This window comes from Trachymyrmex septentrionalis, unplaced genomic scaffold, assembly GCF_001594115.1.
Source record: "Trachymyrmex septentrionalis isolate Tsep2-gDNA-1 unplaced genomic scaffold, Tsep1.0 scaffold87, whole genome shotgun sequence".
In the NCBI taxonomy this organism is placed as follows: domain Eukaryota; kingdom Metazoa; phylum Arthropoda; class Insecta; order Hymenoptera; family Formicidae; genus Trachymyrmex; species Trachymyrmex septentrionalis.
This window is the reverse complement of record NW_017306059.1, coordinates 4,666,804-4,686,224: the sequence shown is the minus strand read 5'-3', so window position 1 is coordinate 4,686,224 and position 19,421 is coordinate 4,666,804.

Below are 19,421 nucleotides of genomic sequence, written 5' to 3'. Positions count from 1 at the left end.
CACGGGTGAATGACTTTAACGAAGAATTTAGTTGAAAGAATCAAAATAAAAGCATTTTTAAGTCATCAAAATTAATATTTCAATCATGCGCCAAAATGACGTAAGCTTAGTAAATTGCGTCAAATTGACATCTTTTCTGTTCTCTCCTTGGATAATTAATAAATTTGAAATTTAAGTGAGTCCTTTCTTTAATTTCAATCCGAGTTGGCTTCAATCTATCTCCACCTAATTTGGCAGTGCACAAAGCGTCTAATTCATTTCACGGATCGTTCTGAGAGACATAGTCCCATTGTCGCGCAGTTAATTGCACGGTAATTACAAAGTGGTGTTCGAAGAAAATCAAGATGAGTTGTTTTATTTCCACTCTGACAATTTCTGTGTTTCTCTTATTACATCTTTTGATTTTTCTGTTTTTTACAGCTTTATATGATTTACAATTTTCTCCGACAATTGTCAGCAAGAATATACCGCTTTATTTTCCATTAGAGTTATGATGTAATATGTCCGTAATTAGCAGTGAATTATATTAACCTCGAATTGCTTTAAAAATTGTGTTCGTTAAACTGGAGACAAGTATTATTTTTATATGATTTTCATTTTTCCTGTATACTGCAATACCATATAAAGAGAAATAAAATTGTGTAACAACACGCAAAATTAAATCTAGTTAATAAACTAATTTAATGATAGCTGAAAAACGATCGCGTCATATATTTTAATTAAAATTATATCGTTATCTTTTTATATTAATACGCTTACTTTATTAACACGTTATAAAAAGGAAATATACAATACATTCATTAATTTCGATGTCCCCTGTTTATATTTTATATACTTTTTTATGAAAGAGAGAGAGAGAGAGAGAGAGAGAGCACATATTTTTAGACCAACATAAAAGTTTATACCTTCGTTAAAGGAAAGCTGTAACACAAATTCTGTAAGACTGATAAACGAAAAAACGATTTGACTAAATGAAAAGGCATGACATTTTGACGACCAACTTGAGCGTTCTACGTAATTATTTTAATGGTCCAATAAAATTATTTTCAAATCTCTATTTAAGCTAAATTTTGATATACTTCAGCAAAACTGTTTTTCCGTGTAAATGTTTCATGATTTTTCGCGACCTCGCCTATCTTTCGAACAATTGAATTAGATACTTTAAACGCAATCGAGTCGATAGTGCTTGCTATGTCAATTCGTCATCCATTCAGACATTCGCGGATTACGCATTTTAGAATAATAATTTCGTCAAATTCGTGATCGAGTAAACCGCGATAACTACTGCACATTTTCGATGACAAAATTTCGATTTTGTACATGGCGTTGCTGATACGAAGTTTCACGATTGGTAAATTGTGTCGCGTTTTACTCTATTTGAAGTACATTATTGTAAAAAAATTGATACGTATAAAATCGCCGCATGCAAAATTGCATGATGTCGTTATATATCATAAAAATAAGTTAAATTCTACTTTTATTTTTGTTACGGACTTCATTGTATTGTCAATTTAAAATTAAAAAATTAGCCAATCAATAAACAAAGATATGTTTGTATTTAATTAAATTTACTACAACGCGATAATATTTCGCTATACCATCGTCATTTGTTTGCATGAATTGTAAATATCGTACATATGGGAAAAATAAAAATAGAAAAATATTAAAAATATTAAAAAATGAAGAACATAAATACATATAAATAGTGACAGCCATAGTGACATCCAAAGTTAAAGAAAAACGAGTTAGTGCGATTTAAAAAAATATTAATAATTAATGATATTCATGTGTTCTTATTACAAGTTCGGTATTGGTTTGAGAATGTGGCATAAATTCGATAAAAAGCCACCGATTCGATCAGAGTTTTTCTGCAATTATCAAAACGGGATCTAGATTGATAGAGCCATTCATCTAGTGTAAAGCCTCGCTTACTTTCTACGCTACGCGCTCGCATGTCACATGGTTCAAATCGGCTTGTGTATGCGTAAGCCTCGAAGCACGTAACCAGCCAATGCGCTTGGAGAGGAAAATTGCGAATAGGACGTGAGGTTTTTTTTTTTTTTACGACGCGACAGGAGATCGTGCAGTTACAACAGCGAGTGAACGGTTTTCGAGCAACGAACAAACAAGCGCTAACGACAAATAACAAGTGCTATTGAGCTCTGGAGGAAAACCCGCAGGAGGGCCACACGTAGCCGACAAAATCTTTTACATGATGTATTCTTTGTGGAATAAAAATGTCAAAAATTCTCGAAATTCGAGAAATAAGTGTTCTTGCTGAACATGAGAGGATATGTATATCATTTTTATCATTTTTAAACTTATATACATTATAAGTTTTCGAATAAAAATTTTTGAAATTTCCTGCGAGTTTTTTTCTTTTATTGGAATCCAATAGCTTTTGTTATTTGTCATTAGCGCTTGTTTAAGCGTATGTAAGATTTTATAATATGTATGTGCATATTTTTCACAAAATTCTTCCAATAAAAGAGAAAAACTGTGTTGTGTGTCAAAATTAAAGCAGTGCAATATAAATCTTCGTTATCGACGAGAATAATCCAATTATTTTCAAATATCATTTACGCAAATTACTGTCTGCACTGCCTAGCGAGCGAGATGAATTTAAAAACTCGGTCACGCAGCAGTTAGTCGCGCGATTTAATGAAACTCTTGCAATATGTAGAGTGGTACCTGGTCACAGGAAAAAGGAGAGTGTCTGTAGGTGGAGGGAAAATTACCGACGTGACGAAGTGGCCATTAATAACGCAAAATGGTCCCACGACGCTTCATTACTTTCACCCCTTTTTTTAAATTAGCAGTCGAGAAAAAGTGTTAGACGGTTGGTACGTTCCTTGAATTAAACCTCCGTACAAGTTTCATTAGAACAAACAGCGTAATGGCCGTTTTATTTATTTACTATCGATTCATCCAGAAAGCAAGGAAAAGTAATGAATGAATAGCAAAGACTAGATAAATAAGTAATATTGTCCAAAGAGTCAGCATTCAAACTGAGATCGAACTGAGATTGAACTGTAGTTTTTTGAAAAATCAAGTTTGACGGAGAAAAATATGTTTTGCGTGTTCGTAAAAAATCATGATTATTTTCTCGATAATTAAAATTGCGGTAAGCACATATCTTTAAAATTTCCATCAAATTTATTCAGATTCTGGAAAAATTAAATTATGAATTTTGCGTACGAATATATGAAAGAATATAAATTTACTAAAAATATGTGTTGTATTGGATTATACAGAGAATATGCGAAATTCAGAATGCATCGTGAAAAAAAAAAAAAATTAATTTCGCGTTATTTTCGCGCGATGATGAGGAGCATACGGAAATTGACCCGCAGGCAAACTGCGTGACAGGTTCGAAACTAGTTTCGCGGTCGTTCTATGTCCTGACATTGCCCGACAACTTTCCGTTATCGTCAGGCATACGTTATGTGTGCGTGAAATTTGAGATTTCTCATTTAACTTTCGTTTAATTATTATTACGATGAGACCGTTCGGGACTGCTATTATCACGGTACATGTAGCTGAATCCGCGATGAATGTTTCACTGCGGACAAAAATCAATAGGATTATGAACCAGCGGCAGCGCTCAGTACATCGGTCCGAGTGTCGTTAAATTTATGGAAATAATTTTCATTAATATTAAACGGTAGCATGATGTAGCTTGAGAGACGAGTTTCGCAGTCCGTTAAATAACGCTTGCAAATATGGTTGTATTCTTCATTTAAATCCTAACTTTTCAGCGTCGCACATCATTTTAACATTTCAGGTACACTTCCTATTATTTGTAACAAAAATTTAACAGTTTATTAAAATTAACAAAATTTATACAAATTTTACTTTTGTAATTTTTTTTATTCTGCCTTTCGACAAATTTAATTATTAATTAAACATTTTTATATCTTTTTTCTTCACGTATTTGCAAGGCAAACGTACGGTCAGGTTCGGATATTAAGTTTGGAGAGATGCTTTTAGGTATCTTGCTTTTAGAGGTAATGTAGATTCTATGTTACCTCTGACTGCTCTTCATATTACGTCAGTATTTGAACATATTCAATTTTGATGGTTTAATTAATACTTCATACTCTTAATAGAGCATTGAAATATTAATAATTAATAGTTAATTTTTAGTTATCCGATAATTAAACAAAATTGGTAAATCAGTTTAATGATGACGTTTATAACTGATATAAGTCTGATGGCGTTTATGATTTACATATAAGTGTTACGAAGTGCATTTTCATGTGCATTATCATTAACGTAGTCAATGTCAGTGGTATAACGTGCACGCGAAGTCAGCGTACAACCATGTCAAAGATAATATATTCCACTTGTAACCAGTAACATTATAATATATGCTTTTGCTCAAGAACAAATTTAAAAAGTCTTTTGTAATGCTGCGCATTAATGTAGATATAGGTAAATGACGTCTTTGCGTACAACCAACCATATAATTGGTTCTAAAAAAAGTACAGATTTTTTTGTTACGTCATCCATTAAAAATACAATGGAAAGTGGACCATACGACGTTCAATTATTTGTTGATTACCTCACTTCTTTTAGAAGTGAAACAGAGCATACATATATATAGTTAAAAATTTTTAAGATAGTATACAGGAAATTTTACATTCGCGTTTAGATTTCACCATAAGTAGTCACGAAGGCTAAGCCAAACTCGCCACAAGTAACATGTAAACAAGTAACATGTAAACACCAAGTTCTCTCCAATTGCGTTTCTTTAGCGGAAAGACCCGTGTCTTTCTCGAAAGGTGTACCTTGTAGCTGTCGACATTCGCGTCCGCGCATGACAATTATACCATATTAACTAGACCCCGCGATGCGTCTCCTGGTGACAGAGCGTTGTCACACACGCTTCGGACATTTCTGTGCCGCTGCTGGGCTGCATTGTCTGTCTGGAATCAAAGCTGGACTAGGTCCGACCACAGAGCGAGAGAGGGAAAGCGAGAGGGAAAGAGAGAGGAAGAGTGGGTTGGAGAGAAAGAGAGGGAGAGTGAGGGAGACCCGACTGTGCCGACACCGGAATCGGGGGGGTGCCACGACCCCGTAACGTAACACATAATGCAAATACGACTCGCTGACGTATGCGCTGACGTAGGTGAGACGCGACGTCGCGAACGCGCGTTTCACGGGCGCGCAGCCGGATCGCGACGTCGGTGCACCGCAGAAGCCATGACAGTCGACTAGAGGGATGGAGAACGAGGGGAGACAGGGTTAACGAAAGAGAGGAAACAGAACGGGGAACAGCGATAGGCGCGGGACAGAGCAAAGAGAGGGGTGAGAGAGAGAGAGAGAGAGAGAGAGAGAGAGAGGAAAGTCCTGTTGTGCAGCCGTCAGCACTGAGAATGGCAAGTGAGTTCCACTGGCTCTTTCGCCCGTTGTGATACGGCCCGTGAGTGGCTTCCGGAGTGACAGAAATCTTCTTCCGCCTCGTGCCCTCTCCTCATCCTAGTCGCATTTGAATCGCAAATCTCCCGCATCGTCATTGTTTACCCGGCCAACTCCGCGAAACGGGGCGCGCAACGCATCATCCGCGGAGTAAGCGCACGCTCGCTCCGTACTGTCAAGTCGTAGTTTTCGTAAGACCATTGCACTGAAAGACAGCGGAAGAGTCCTTTGCAAATTCTTCTACAGGACAGATTTGACTGACAGATTCGATGCCTCGCCCACGATACTAGATTTTAACGGCTGCCAATAGCGACATTCACCTTAAAAGATACAAAGATTACTCCAATTAAATATCTTTCATTCGACACCCCAATAGTTATGCTAGAGAATACTGTATATCACCGAGAATACGATATCTCTCTATTGTACGTAATGCACGATATTACCGCACCTATATGTATTCATGATCGAAAATACAGAAAGCGATTTAATCATACCTCCGACTAGATACACGTACGCTGCCTCAGTCGTCGTAATTGGATATCGATCTCCGGTAAACGCACTGCAAAAATTTCAATTCTGACTCGCCTTTTCGTCTCTCTCATCCCTCTTCCCAATCCGCTGGAATTATTACCGGTCAATTAAAGCCGAGTGAATTACGAAAAACTGATATATCGTCGGTCGGGCAGGCGGGCGGGCAGCGTTATGTAAGCCGTAATTGCAACGACTAATTTTCATGATGACGCTGTACTACATACGCGTTGCACATATAATGCGTGGATAAAAGCACGCGTGGCTTTTCCGACGTATCAGCTGGCCGAAAATATAATGCACGTGCGTGAGCGAGTGCGGGACACAGGTGCATTCGCCTCTTCTCTCCTGCATATATCGCGCGTTTAGTGCATATAGCCAGAACGCGTGCAAAGGTTCGCATCTGTATTGCATTCTGCGAGAGAGAGAGAGAGAGAGAGAGACATCCCCATGCTGCATCCACTCTCTGCCTTTATGCATCGTTCTTTCGTACAACGTTGCACGCATGCACAAATCAACATTTACACAGAGACGGATTCGCGCATAGAAAAGCTTCCATGGGACGGTTCGTTATGACTAACGGTTCGTTTTACGTATCCGAGGGAAATATACGATTTTTTACGATGGCACAGCCTTTATATGCTCCCCCCCCCCCCTGCATGGTTCTCTCTACCTTCAACCATCTCTCTGTCTCTTTCCGCGAAAGGGATATGAGATAACAGGATGCAACGAAATGTTATCCGTTCGTCCGGTTTTAACGGCGAATCCATGGTGTTAGTGATTGGTACGCAGCGCCGTGGTTTATCGATGTTCTGTGTGGCTGAAATTTTTTTCTGTTTTCACAGCTATGACAAATATCGATACATTTCACCGGAGTGTCGCCGCAAGAGCGGGAATCGCCGGAAAGAGCAGAGTCATAATATACAGCTTTCATCACTTCCGAAGGACGCAATGAAAGAATCCCAAATATAACATTTTCATAAGAAAAATTAATATGCATCGTGATTCGCAAAGTATAATGCAGAAATTTTTAGTCAAAAGCAAAATGAAGTTGCAAAATGTTGCGGAAGTTGTGCATTCCTTTTGGAACGCAGAGAAAACTAAGAAAAATTAGAAGAGATTTTTATAATATATGAATTTCAATTTAATATAATAATATATTAAATTAATGTGCAATATAAATGATTAAATAACTCTTCAATAAAATTGAAGAGCCATCGATACCGAAATATAGTGGTAAATATATCGATTTAAATTTTATATACAGGGTGTTGCAAAACTGACGATAAATATTTTAAGGACAGATTCTTTGCAACATTTTCGGATGAAAAATCTAATATGAAAATTTCAAAATGATTTTCAAATGGAAAAGTTTAAAAATATTACGAATAACAGGGCTAGAATTTCGTGCGCTCAGAAATGGCAAGATGATCGGTGTAAAGATGTCAAATTTTGTTATTGCCAAAGGCATGAAGTTCGAGGAAATATCAGCCATCTTATCTTCTCTGGACACCCGAAATTCTTATCATTCGAAATTTTTAAATTTTTTTCATTTAAAACCTATTATAATTTCGGTATTTTCGTATTAGACTTTCCGTCTGAAGATGTCGCAGAGAATCTTTAAAATATTTATTATCAATTTTGAAACACCCTGCATAGTCGAGTTGTTTGTCAAAAGATAATAAAAACGCGAAGTTAATGTATGACCGCAAGAAATTTTAGAAACATATTAAATAAGTATTACGTATAAAATTTGTGAAAAATATAATAGCATATGCTATTTCGGGCCATAAACTTGTGACTAATCTCAACGCGATATCATGTGCAGCTATACAACGACAACAATGTAAACTGGTAAAAGTTTATCGATGGGTTTACGCAGTTCATGCGGCTACAACGGTTTTCGCTCAAACGCCTCCTATTCTGAACAGCAACGTTGGGATATTGCATGAGCGGCATTTGTCGGAACTGCGGTGAGCTATTACTGGGCCTTTTACCAGCATGTGGCATCAGTATATAGACCATAGACAGCAACATCGAGACGAAAAAGGCGGTGGGAAATCGTCAGGGGGTGAAAATCTCCGGATAGACGTGGACGGGAAAGGAGGCGTGTGCGCGCGGTTTGCGACGAGAACGGGTAACCGGGAAAGAACGGAGAACGGAATTTGAATAATTCAATCGCAGAGGAGAGTCGGACGCGGCGTTAAATAAAATAACGTGGCAAAATGTTGGAATAAAGCCGGCGATGGCTCCCAACGTCGGTGCAATCGTTTTGGGGAGAGGGGACTGCCGTCGACGGTACCGCGATCCAATTTTCTCTGCTGCCGCTTCGGGGACTTCGCCGACGTCCCTGCTCTTTCTTCCTTCCGTCCTTCTCTCCTTCACTTACGAAGGGACGAGGGCGGAACCTCCGGGCCGCGCCAGTAAAAAAATGCCCCATGGCAATTGGACAGGCGTAACGTGCGCGCCCCTCAACAAGGGCTCGTTTTTCAAGAAATATGCATAAACCCGCACGATATATGTCTTGTAATCCGATGCCTAATATTACCAGATTGCATTATTCACCACGATACGAGCATACTCGCGTTGAACACGTTTTAACAAGCTAATATTCTGACTTGATCAATTGTTTTCTTTTTTCTTACGGGAGATATATATCGTATGAAATTTTTGTTAACTTCCCACGGGCATGATACATATATAAAATTTATTTCCATTATACGAAATATACGTCTATCGGAATTTTTTCATTATCGTTGTCTCCATGTCATATTTCGGAATTATATATAGTATTATTTATAGTGCGTTTCTCATTAAACCCCTGAGACAATCGATTATCCACATTACCAACAAAATTTATGTGATTTATTAGCGAAGGTTTAATCGAGCTCTCGTTTATCATAAAATACCAGAGAGAGAGTTTCTCTTTCTCGTTTATCACTATAATTATAACCGGGTTAAAATTTCAATATCTACTTATTTTCGGATTATTCCAAAAAATATGTCGTCCGCATTTTATCGGCCACACCGCAACCGTTCTTCTGATCCGAGAAGATACGATTTCCATTGTGGGGAAGCATCCTACTTAAGAATGTAGAATTTGAATGAGCCGCTGGTGGACGATTACAGTTCCCGAATGTGCGGCGCATTGTGCAAGAGGACAAGAGCGGACAAATTCCAGCGACCTTTTCGCGGGTGTAAATACTAAAGGGGTCGCGCAATAAAACGGGCTGAATTAATCCCGCGACGTATTCACTCGGAAGAGGCGGCAGATGATTATGGAGCCGGTAGCCGGGCGACGATAAGGGCGGGTGAGAGAGGGTGGATGAAAGTAATGCGCGACCCCGTAGAGTGCGGCGGTGGCGGTGATGGTGGAAAAAAGTTTTTGGCGGGTAGTAAATTGAACGCGCGGTTGCACGTGGTGACATAAAATTAAAGGGTAGCTGCTTTCGATGGCGGCGACACGGCGACGACTATGCGGCTACGCGGCGACTGATGCAGTTTCGCTGCTATCAGACCTGCCCCTTTGAAGAGGATTAGTTTACGGATAGTTTTAGAGGTAGACGCAATCGCGGTTTCGGTCTCCACCGAGATCCGTCCAATGGCCGTCGGGTTTTCGAGCTAGTTTCGCTTTTGAATACGAGCCAGCTACAAGGTAGGCCGTATATATACAGATCACTTTTTAGATCTCGCGCATATCGCAAGGCATGTGTCCGCCGAAATATGGAACGTCATGTATCCTCGTCGTTCTCATACATCACGCGAAAGGACAGACTTCTGCGATTAAAATGCTTCCGGAAATAAACGCGATCGGAGAACCATTGTATGAGGAAATGGCTCTTTTCCGCAAGGCTCAGTAATACTTTTTATCCGTCGATTGCGCGGATATTAAAATCTGTAAATAATTTAATAGCAAAATTTTCAATTCGGCACTGCTAATGGTATCATGACATTTAAATTATTAACCAGAATTTTGCGATTTTTTTTTGATAATAGAATTTATTAACATTATCTCAATTACATTTCATTATCTCACGAGCCAAATTCTTATGATACATTAATAGTGTAACGCAAAATGTACCCTATGCATTCTGATGCAGTTCCATTACCGAGCTAAAAATTTTAATGCTTGCGCGTGAACTGAACGAATATAATTATCTTTATTACTCCAGCTTGAAATTTACATTACGTATCTATAAATAATGACTTTTCATATTCAATAAAGTCTACATCCAGAAAAGTAATTGAACGGAAAAGCAATATAGTATATAAATCATGAAGAAGTGATTTATAAATACTTATTATCATCACTCATAAACGTATGCTTGTATGATCGAAACATTTTCATTATACAACATGTCAGTAATTTGAACTAATAAGTAGTTTGGTGCGTGATGACAGTGTGGCGTCCTTAATATCGTCGCTTCAAACTTTTCGTCTCACGAAGTTATGATACGTATTACTCGCGTGAAGTTGCAAGACGTGTTCGTGTAAATTTCACTTCACGCGCCGAGATTATGCCATGGGGACAAGCAGTTTTACTACGTGCTCGCTGAAATTTGTCGGTGTAAATGAAATTATCGTGAACGATGTCAACGAGTCTTTTCGCATGCAGCCATAATTTAATAAAAGTGTGAACTTTTGTTTGAAAATCGCTATATCAAAAACTTTTGAACAAGCAAATTAAAGGAATCTTCCCCTACGACGTATTATATAAAGAGTCTTATTGTCCGTATTTTATTAGAAAACAACGTATTTAATGATAAGTGTCACGTTAAAAAATTTGAAACTGTTTTCCTTTCCACGCACTCAAGAGCAAAAAATATCGTAAGAAATGGCTGTAATAAAGTCTAAGACGTTTGTAAACAAGTGAAAAAGGTGGTATGAAATAAATATCATTGATAAATAATCTATTGGATCGCGATATGACACGAAAAATATATCGAAAATTATGTCTGTCGATTATGCTTTTATCAAACAAACTGTTTTAATCAATACAAAATTTTTTTTAAATTAAAAAAATTAATTTCCTATGTAATTAACATAAAAAAAAATAAAAGAATAAAGTCTCTAAGAATTGGCTCTGTAATTAGAACGGGCTTTACATGTTAAAAAAATATTTAATATGTCAACATTGACAAAAACTAAAGACAAAAACAAAGACTAAAATTGTTTTTCGAATAACTTTTTTATTAAAAGTGTGCAAACGAACATTTAAAATGTGCTTTCATATGCAAACGATAAGCAATCGAATGAGCTATAAAAACTTTTTTTTTAATGTTGAGGGAAGGCTTAACTTGACGACGATTCCGATTTTGATAACTTCATCAAGTACGCCGAGTTAAATTTAATTACCGGGTATGCGAGTTACAAATCCCTGTCACAAACAGGACACTGTTGATAATAATAACGACAATAAACCATTTCGTGATGCTGCTGCAAATTCATCTATCTCGAAATTCGCCGACACTCTCTTGATATAAAGTGATGTGCATTGTCTCGAGGCGGCTGGCAGATGACATCAAATTCGATTGTGTTAGATGAAGTTCAATGTATGTACGACGCATTTGTCGGCATATTTAGTTTGCATAATAATATCAATCTGTGTCACATAATTATTTCGGACAAATGTTATTACGTGTTTAACATCGATATAAAATTATTTTCCTATCAATTAACTCGAAAGTAATTAATTTCAAAATTTCCCTATTGAGAACTGTTTCAACGTATTATATTATATAATGAAATATTAATCATAATCCGTATATAACAAAATTTTAAAAGTAACTAATTCATTAAAAGATACTTACATAAAATATTTAGATCTTTTTCATCAAGTATAGTTCATAGAAAAGCTGTTGAATGAAGTTCGCAAATTTATAACTAAAAATACAAATTTATAATTTAAAAAAATGTCAAGGAACATATATTCCAGACTAAACACACACATTTCAAATACTTTTTAAAATTTTATTTTTAATTTTAAAAAATTGTCATTTTTTTTATTTATTTAAATATCTTATAATAATATATTTTTTAACAATAATTCTTTAGATTCAATAACTGTTATTATAGATTTGAAGAATTATTATTAAAAAAAAACACATTCTCTTTTATTTTGGATATTTATAAATAAATAAAATACAATCAATTTCTGCACATGTCAATTTTCACCAAATGTTTCCGAACTTTTGGCCTGGAGTGTATTTGGAATTTTCTCTTGAATGACTCTCTTCGCTATCTTTGTCTCTTTTGCTTTATCGACATTCTATCATTGCTCAAGCGACAATGCACCACCTAATCAGCAAAGAAACTCCCCACGAGGCTCTTTTTTAATCAGAGTTCCTTTAGCGTACCACAAATAGGCGCACACAGACTGGCGCAAATAAACGCAGTGGCGCTTCTGTTTCTGTGGCAGTTTCACGAATAAAAAAAGAAGAGGAATACGGAGATGCAAAGAAGAGAAAAAGGGAGCTCGCGCGTGTGAAAGTGCACGTACGTGAGCGCATCGTTATCACGTGAGTGAACGACACGCGTGTTCGGAGCCAGTCAACGTTAATTACTACGAAATCGGTATCCCCGGTTGCTGTAAAAGAATGATTCATGGCTGGCGAAAAGGGCTTCGAGAGTGCAAACGCAACTACTACGGTGCCCTTTCGGTCGTATTTCTTTTGTGACGATCGGTCTCAATTCAGTGTGACTCACTAACGCCACGCGTTTTTAATTGGACGGCTAAGTGGATGAGGCGCGGTGCGACGTTGCTTTAAGTTTCTTCAAATTACTGACAAGTACTGACTCGGTACGCCTGGATTTTCTTAGTAAAATTAAAAATTAGCAAGTAACGTAACGAGATTAAAAACATTTTTCATGCTCCTTTTACGAACAAGCCAAGTCTGAAGATACATAGAGCGTAATTTGTATACAGAAATATCTTAACTTTTGTAAAAGATGCTGCAACATTTTCCCGATAGATTAATACAACGCATACCAAGTTTTGTGCATGAAGAAAGTGTGAACTTTAATTAAAACCGCTTTATCAGCTAAGTTTACAAGTTCATTCTTACAAACTGGTTATATAATTTTTAATAATTAGTATACAATCGTTCCTCATAACTGTAGACATGCCAATAAATTATTCAGTTTCATTAAAAAAAAAACAATTTTATAAGTTTATATTTTGACACGTTCAATACCCTGAAGAATATATACACGAACACGAAGTTCGATTTCACAAAATCGACCTAATTGATTCGCCCGCGCCGTCGCGTCTCTGATGCATAATTCGCACGAGGAAAGGACACACAGAGAGCGGTAGAACGAGGGTTGCAATGTGACGAGGAAGGGTGACGGGGCGGTAAGAGGGTGGGAAGTGCATCGCGCCACGGCTGCAACCGCCAGTGCGCGGGATCGCCGTGAATAAATAACGAGCCCGCGGTTTTATCTCGGCGGTTACATTCGGCCTTTAACATTTTCCAGTTGCATTAGCGCTTGCGGATGACAGTACCGTAACAATGCGCCCGCTTTTCCGCGCGTCGCCGAGCGGAATGGCCGCGCCACACCGCTTGGCCATCGAGCGTGGTCGAGAACCAGTGAAGAGGTTGCACGCAGGAGGATGCGATTCCGCGAGAGTAGAGAATAAAACGAGCGCTGGGGCCGGGGGTAGTCGACCAAAAAGGAGCTCGAAACATCCTTAAGCCGCGATAATAATTATGGCCGCCAGCAATTAGAATAAATCGCCAGCCAGCTCTAATTGCCTTATTTATTCGCGGTTGGGGAAAGATTGCGTAACATTGTGAACGCACCTGCGGCCGTACTTTACACTAAGAAATCATCGCTGTTGTCATCATTATTGTTCTAGGCAAAAGCCTCTTTACGGCGCTAAGAAAAATCTAGGAGCTCGTGTTTACTTAGAAAGGATTTTCGTTCCTTCTTATTTGTACATGTGTACAAATAAGACCTTTCGCCTCAGAAAAAATATATACGTTCTCTTTTTTATATCTTGCAGAAACATTATTTAAAACGTCAATTTTTATCTCTTAAAACAAAAAGCTGCTATTATATCCGAATATTTATTTGCATTTTCGTGCATAATAACGAACGCGAACAATTATTGGGAAATTCATTTAATTCTCGTTTATATGCGTCGTTTGTCGCAGCTACGATATGAACGGCGCATTAAAGCCGTGTATTTGAAGAGTCATTGGCACGATGTACGGAATATAAGTCTACGAATTATCAAGAACATTATGCATTATTGAACATGTTTTACGCCAGATTTGTCACGCTTATCTAATGTCGTATAACTGCGCTCGCTGTCAGTCGATGTGACACACTCGGAATACTTTTCCGATCCCATGCGGGTACGAGATATATATTTGATGTCACTCGCATTCCCGATTCTTTTGTGCGTCGCTGTAAACACCAAACGTTGAAAATTCTTTCCCTCTCCCTCGCTCACCCTCTTTCCTGTGTGTGCTTTTACTCTTATTTAGATCCCTGTTTCATAAATGTTGTTTCCCGTCTGGCATGCCTCCGCTTTAAATCTCCAATCGAGTAATGGATTCCTTCTCTCGTCGACGTAAATAAAACAACGGGAAAGTATGTATGTGAAAGTGCGACCCGCGCAATAACAATTTCGGAGATCAAGGAGCTACGTTTTCCTCTCCCATACCTTTTTTCGTACTGCAAAAAATATTTGCAATAGATCAAACGCGAGAATGTTTTTATTGCACATCCACCTACATTTCCGCCGCAGCTTCTGACTCGATCCGCACACAGCTCGGGCTGATATTTTGTTTTATTTTTTTCCCCTTTTTTTGGCGACGTATCAAAAAATAGAGAACGCGATAGGATACGGGCCCACTATTGAGCGTTCGTTATTCTATTTGCACAGATATTTCGCGAACATCAAACGTCAAAATAATTCTCTCGTAATGCAATCCGTTTCAAATATAATTTCTGACAAGGTTTTATTGTAGGTTGCCACGCTCTATTATAGGTCTTCTATTTTTCACGGCAGTAACGAAACAAATAGAATAACACTGGGTATGGCAGTTAATGGCCAGCCTATGGTGGCCTGCATTCCTAGTTGGTCTTAACAGGTGGCAGTATAATTAAACCACGTTACGGTTATGTCAGGTGTGTCGAGCCTGGCTGGGAATTATGCTTGCTTGCGTTCCTACGTTATAACCGCCTGTCGTTTGTACATTCGCTATGAGTCTCATACGAGAGCAATAAACTACAGATGTAATAAGAGCAGCAATTTAGTACAGAATTTTGATTAAACTTTTGTAAATATGACTTGTACGTGCACGTAAAATATTTAAACTTGATGCTATTTGTATCATTCTGTCCTTGTTTTATGTCTAATAAACGATGATGAAGAATGACACAAATAGCTCCCCGAAAGCACTTGAAGATGAATACGAATTTTCAATAATAATTTAAATTCAATAATTACCGCTAAAAAATTAATAAGTAGAATACCTTGAATTTGTATGACAGCAGTTAAAAATAAAAGTGAATTTAAGTGAACAAAATAAAATAGTTAAAATTCGTATATTAATGATAAATTAATTATATTGGTTAAGAGTTAAAATAATTGTAAATTGTAATTTCATGGTATAATTAAAACTTTATAATTTATTTTTTTTAATTATCATATTAATTTCCCACCTACTGATTCCTACCTGTATTGATATTGATTGGCTTATTATTAAATTTTTATAAATGTATAATTGCTTCCAAACTTTTAAATAGTAATGTGTAATATAAAACAGTAATATAATATTTAAAACGATTTAGATAAATCAATCGCATATTAAGAGGAATGTTAAACACGATAATGATATAATATTAAAAGATCCTCAATTATTGTACAATATAAATTTACCGAGAGTTCATATCTCCTCGAAAATCAATGAAATATTCGCAAAGTTCGCTTTCTTTAATATAATTTTGCGCTGCAAAACTTTCACGGAGCTCTCGCCAAACTGCCAATCCGCTGTCGCGATAGACCATTACGTGCGTGTCCAGCGGTCAGTCGGTGCCAACACACGATACACTGACGAGAGTCCACTCTGACTGGGGTGACCAGCCAAGTATGAAGTAAAACTTGTCAGCGACGCGAAGGGTGTAAAATCGCGTCACGCGCGGAAATCGCGCTGCACGTGATGTAGCGGAAAACTGCCCAAGTGTCAGATCATACTTTGAATTCAAACGAGTAGTGAAGAGCTAACGTTGGCTACAACGCTTGGCTTTGTTCTTGATCATCGGAATACTTTATTCTGGTAAATATAGAAATGATTACGATTTTCATAAGAATGAAATTTTATTCCAAATGTATACACATATATTATCGCTTTTCGATTTTACTTACATATGCGATGTGTGTTGTTCTGACATTAAAGATAAATTCTCTAACATAACCCAAATTCTCCAAAATATTCCAACAACATAAGGAAGAATGTGAATAATCGTGTCATTCTTACGTCATATTAACTTTGCATCTGTCATAATACTTCTTGTATTATGTATATTTTAAGCTCTATATATATATATATATATATAATAGTTCTGTGTTTTATTCACGAATATATCGTAGTTTCCATTGTTTCAATGATATACTTACAAATTCTGGGAAAACTTTCAGAAGTGTCTGTAAAATCAGCGTATATAATCTGAGAGAAATAACACGAAATAGCGGAAATTTATTACTCGAAACGGCTATTATTCTCGCGAACTACCTTGATGCGTTCACCGAATTCTTCAGAAATACGAGAGGGTACAAGAAAAGACGGAAAACAGCACGAAGGAGAGGAGGGTCAGGAGGACAACGCTCGAATGCTGTCTGTTCAGTCCGATGGGGGCTTTCCAATTAAATTGCAAATTAAAACGCATATTTTACTCGAGTGCCAGTGAGTCCGCGGGGATATCACGAGAGTCGAAGGGATAGCGAAGGGGATGGAGGGGAAAAGAAGGATGAAGCATAGATAGAATCGCGTCACAGCAAGAATTAAGTTTGCCATTTCCTGCTGGGGAAAATTTTTTTTTTTCAAGTTCGGCTACGCTGTGCTGCACTGTCTCCCGTTTCTTCCGTACCGAGAATACCGACTGTAACCTCGTCAGTGATTCCGCAAACTTCAAGCGAACCCAGGTCAAATCGAATCATCCCTCGCAGCACAGCGACTTCGCCGGCGCCGATACTCTCAACGGGCTACGAGACGATTCTCCATCCTTATACCTTCCGGTTGCATCTAGCCTTCGCGTCGTCGCGACTGTCCCTCGATCGGCCGATTGCCGAATTTTCCTGGTTTGGAAAAATTACGAAAACATCCTCGTCTATTTCCTCTCCTTCGTCCCTCGTGCATTTTTGCTCATGATTTTACACAACCGTCGTTTAGTCAGAGAATCTTATTCACGGCTGAAATAGCTCGCGAAACGAGGAATGTCCCGCTCAGCATTTTTATTGCGTACGATGTCGAGCAATGAATCATAAATGTGGCCTACCTGAAAGCGTTGGCAAATAATACGTGGACGCTTATGGTGATAATAACAATAAAACTGGGTGGAGATTTTTATGCAGCCCGGGAAAGTGCGATGAAAATGCTGAAAACGACATGGAAGTTCTTCCGTCCGTTACTGTATAATTTGGATACATTACCGCTTTTGTAATGATTATTCATATTTATGATAGTGGCATAATGTCTGCATTTGTTGAAATTAAATCATTTTTAGTGTGTCTCTTGCTGGACAATTTACAACGCCGTCAAATAAAATGGTACTAAAACAGATATTATCATTGTACAAAAGCAAACTATGAGCATGTTCAGATAAGATTAGACAGTATTTTTAACTTTTTTTTTATGAAACACAATTATGATTATTCATATGAAAGAAGAAGAGAGGAAAAATTTGTTACATATTTTATCTTTAATGATATTAAAAATTATTTTTCATGAAAGAGATTACAACAACAATTAGGGTAATTGTCCTAATTACTGTGCCTGTCTCCATTAGTGTGCTTTTATATCTCGATAAGCCATAAAGAAAACTAGCACAAATAAATAAAAAAGAATATTTTTTTTGTTAAGTTAAATTATTAATGTATACACACGATACCGAAAATAATATTTTATTTTTTGAGTATTTTAAATATTTTTCGAAAGATATGAGGAATTTATCTGAATACGTATCGCAAGATTTTAAGCTTGTCCCTATTAAGCTGTGTCCTGTATTGGAGCTGAGAACGTTGTGTTATGAGTGTACTTCGAAATAAATATAATTGAAATAATAATTTACGTGATATTAACATAAATAATTAGCTTAAATTTATCTGTTTTAGTAATTATATGTTAAAATGAGTCAAATGTGAATAGGCACACAAATTGGGGACACATTAATAGGGTCGTCGCTGCTTAAAGAGGACTCACTAATAGAGATAAAAATATGATTTTCTGTTTTTGTCAAAAGCATTATAAAGTATTAACATTTTTTTAGATTAAAGAAATATTATAAAAAAAAAGAAGTAGTTGAAAAACCGATATTAATTGCAAGCGGATAAAATTAAAGCTACAATATTTAATAATTAATTCAGTAATAAGTAAATTGGCTAAAAGGTACATTAATAGGGACAGTTATCCTATAGCGCTTTTCCCACGTAACAGAAGGTTAAAAACAGTGAACGTAGAAAACTAGAAGAGCTCAATTCGGTAAAAGGCACCTCTTACAACGATCCGCAACGATAACTCGTTAGAGCAGAGTGCAGAGTCGTTCTTCGAGACGCCCGAACCTCGAAAAGCCGTTTTACGGGAGGGCATCTAGACAGAAATCTTCCTCGCCGCAGAGCCGAGAAAACTTTTCTCCGACAGCTACAACAGAAAGGCAGTGGGATCCTGGAGACGATGGATATATCCTGAAGGTGTCCATCCCACTGAAACTTTGCTACGATATCTCGGGTTAAAGGTGACTGCTGGAGGTGAAGGGCGGTCGTCCGGCAGACGTATCGTTCGACGTCTCTAGATTTATTTGCGGATAAGATTTTTGTTTTCGCCAGGTCGTGAAGCATGGGAAAACGGGAAGCATGGGAAAACGTGGCATCAGGATGCATCTGAGGATCGAAAAAAGCGATGGACGTCGGAAAATTGTTTCGAAACTTTTCCGCGCAGCGAGAGTTGATTCCGTGGAGTGCATTGTTTTGACGCATGTATCATTCAACGTGCAGACAAGCGAATTTAGTTTCCGTTTCCGATTTTTGTCATCGTCAAACGTGACAAAATACATATAACCAATATAACTGATACCAATATAACTGGAACAATTTGATTTTTTCAAGATCGTAAATGTCACATGGGAATGCTATGTTTATTTTTCTTTATTCGAAATATGTCTTTGAATGGAATTAATCACGAAAATTATTTATTTCTAAACATTTAGTTACTTATTTAATTTAATTAACGAAATTGGAATGT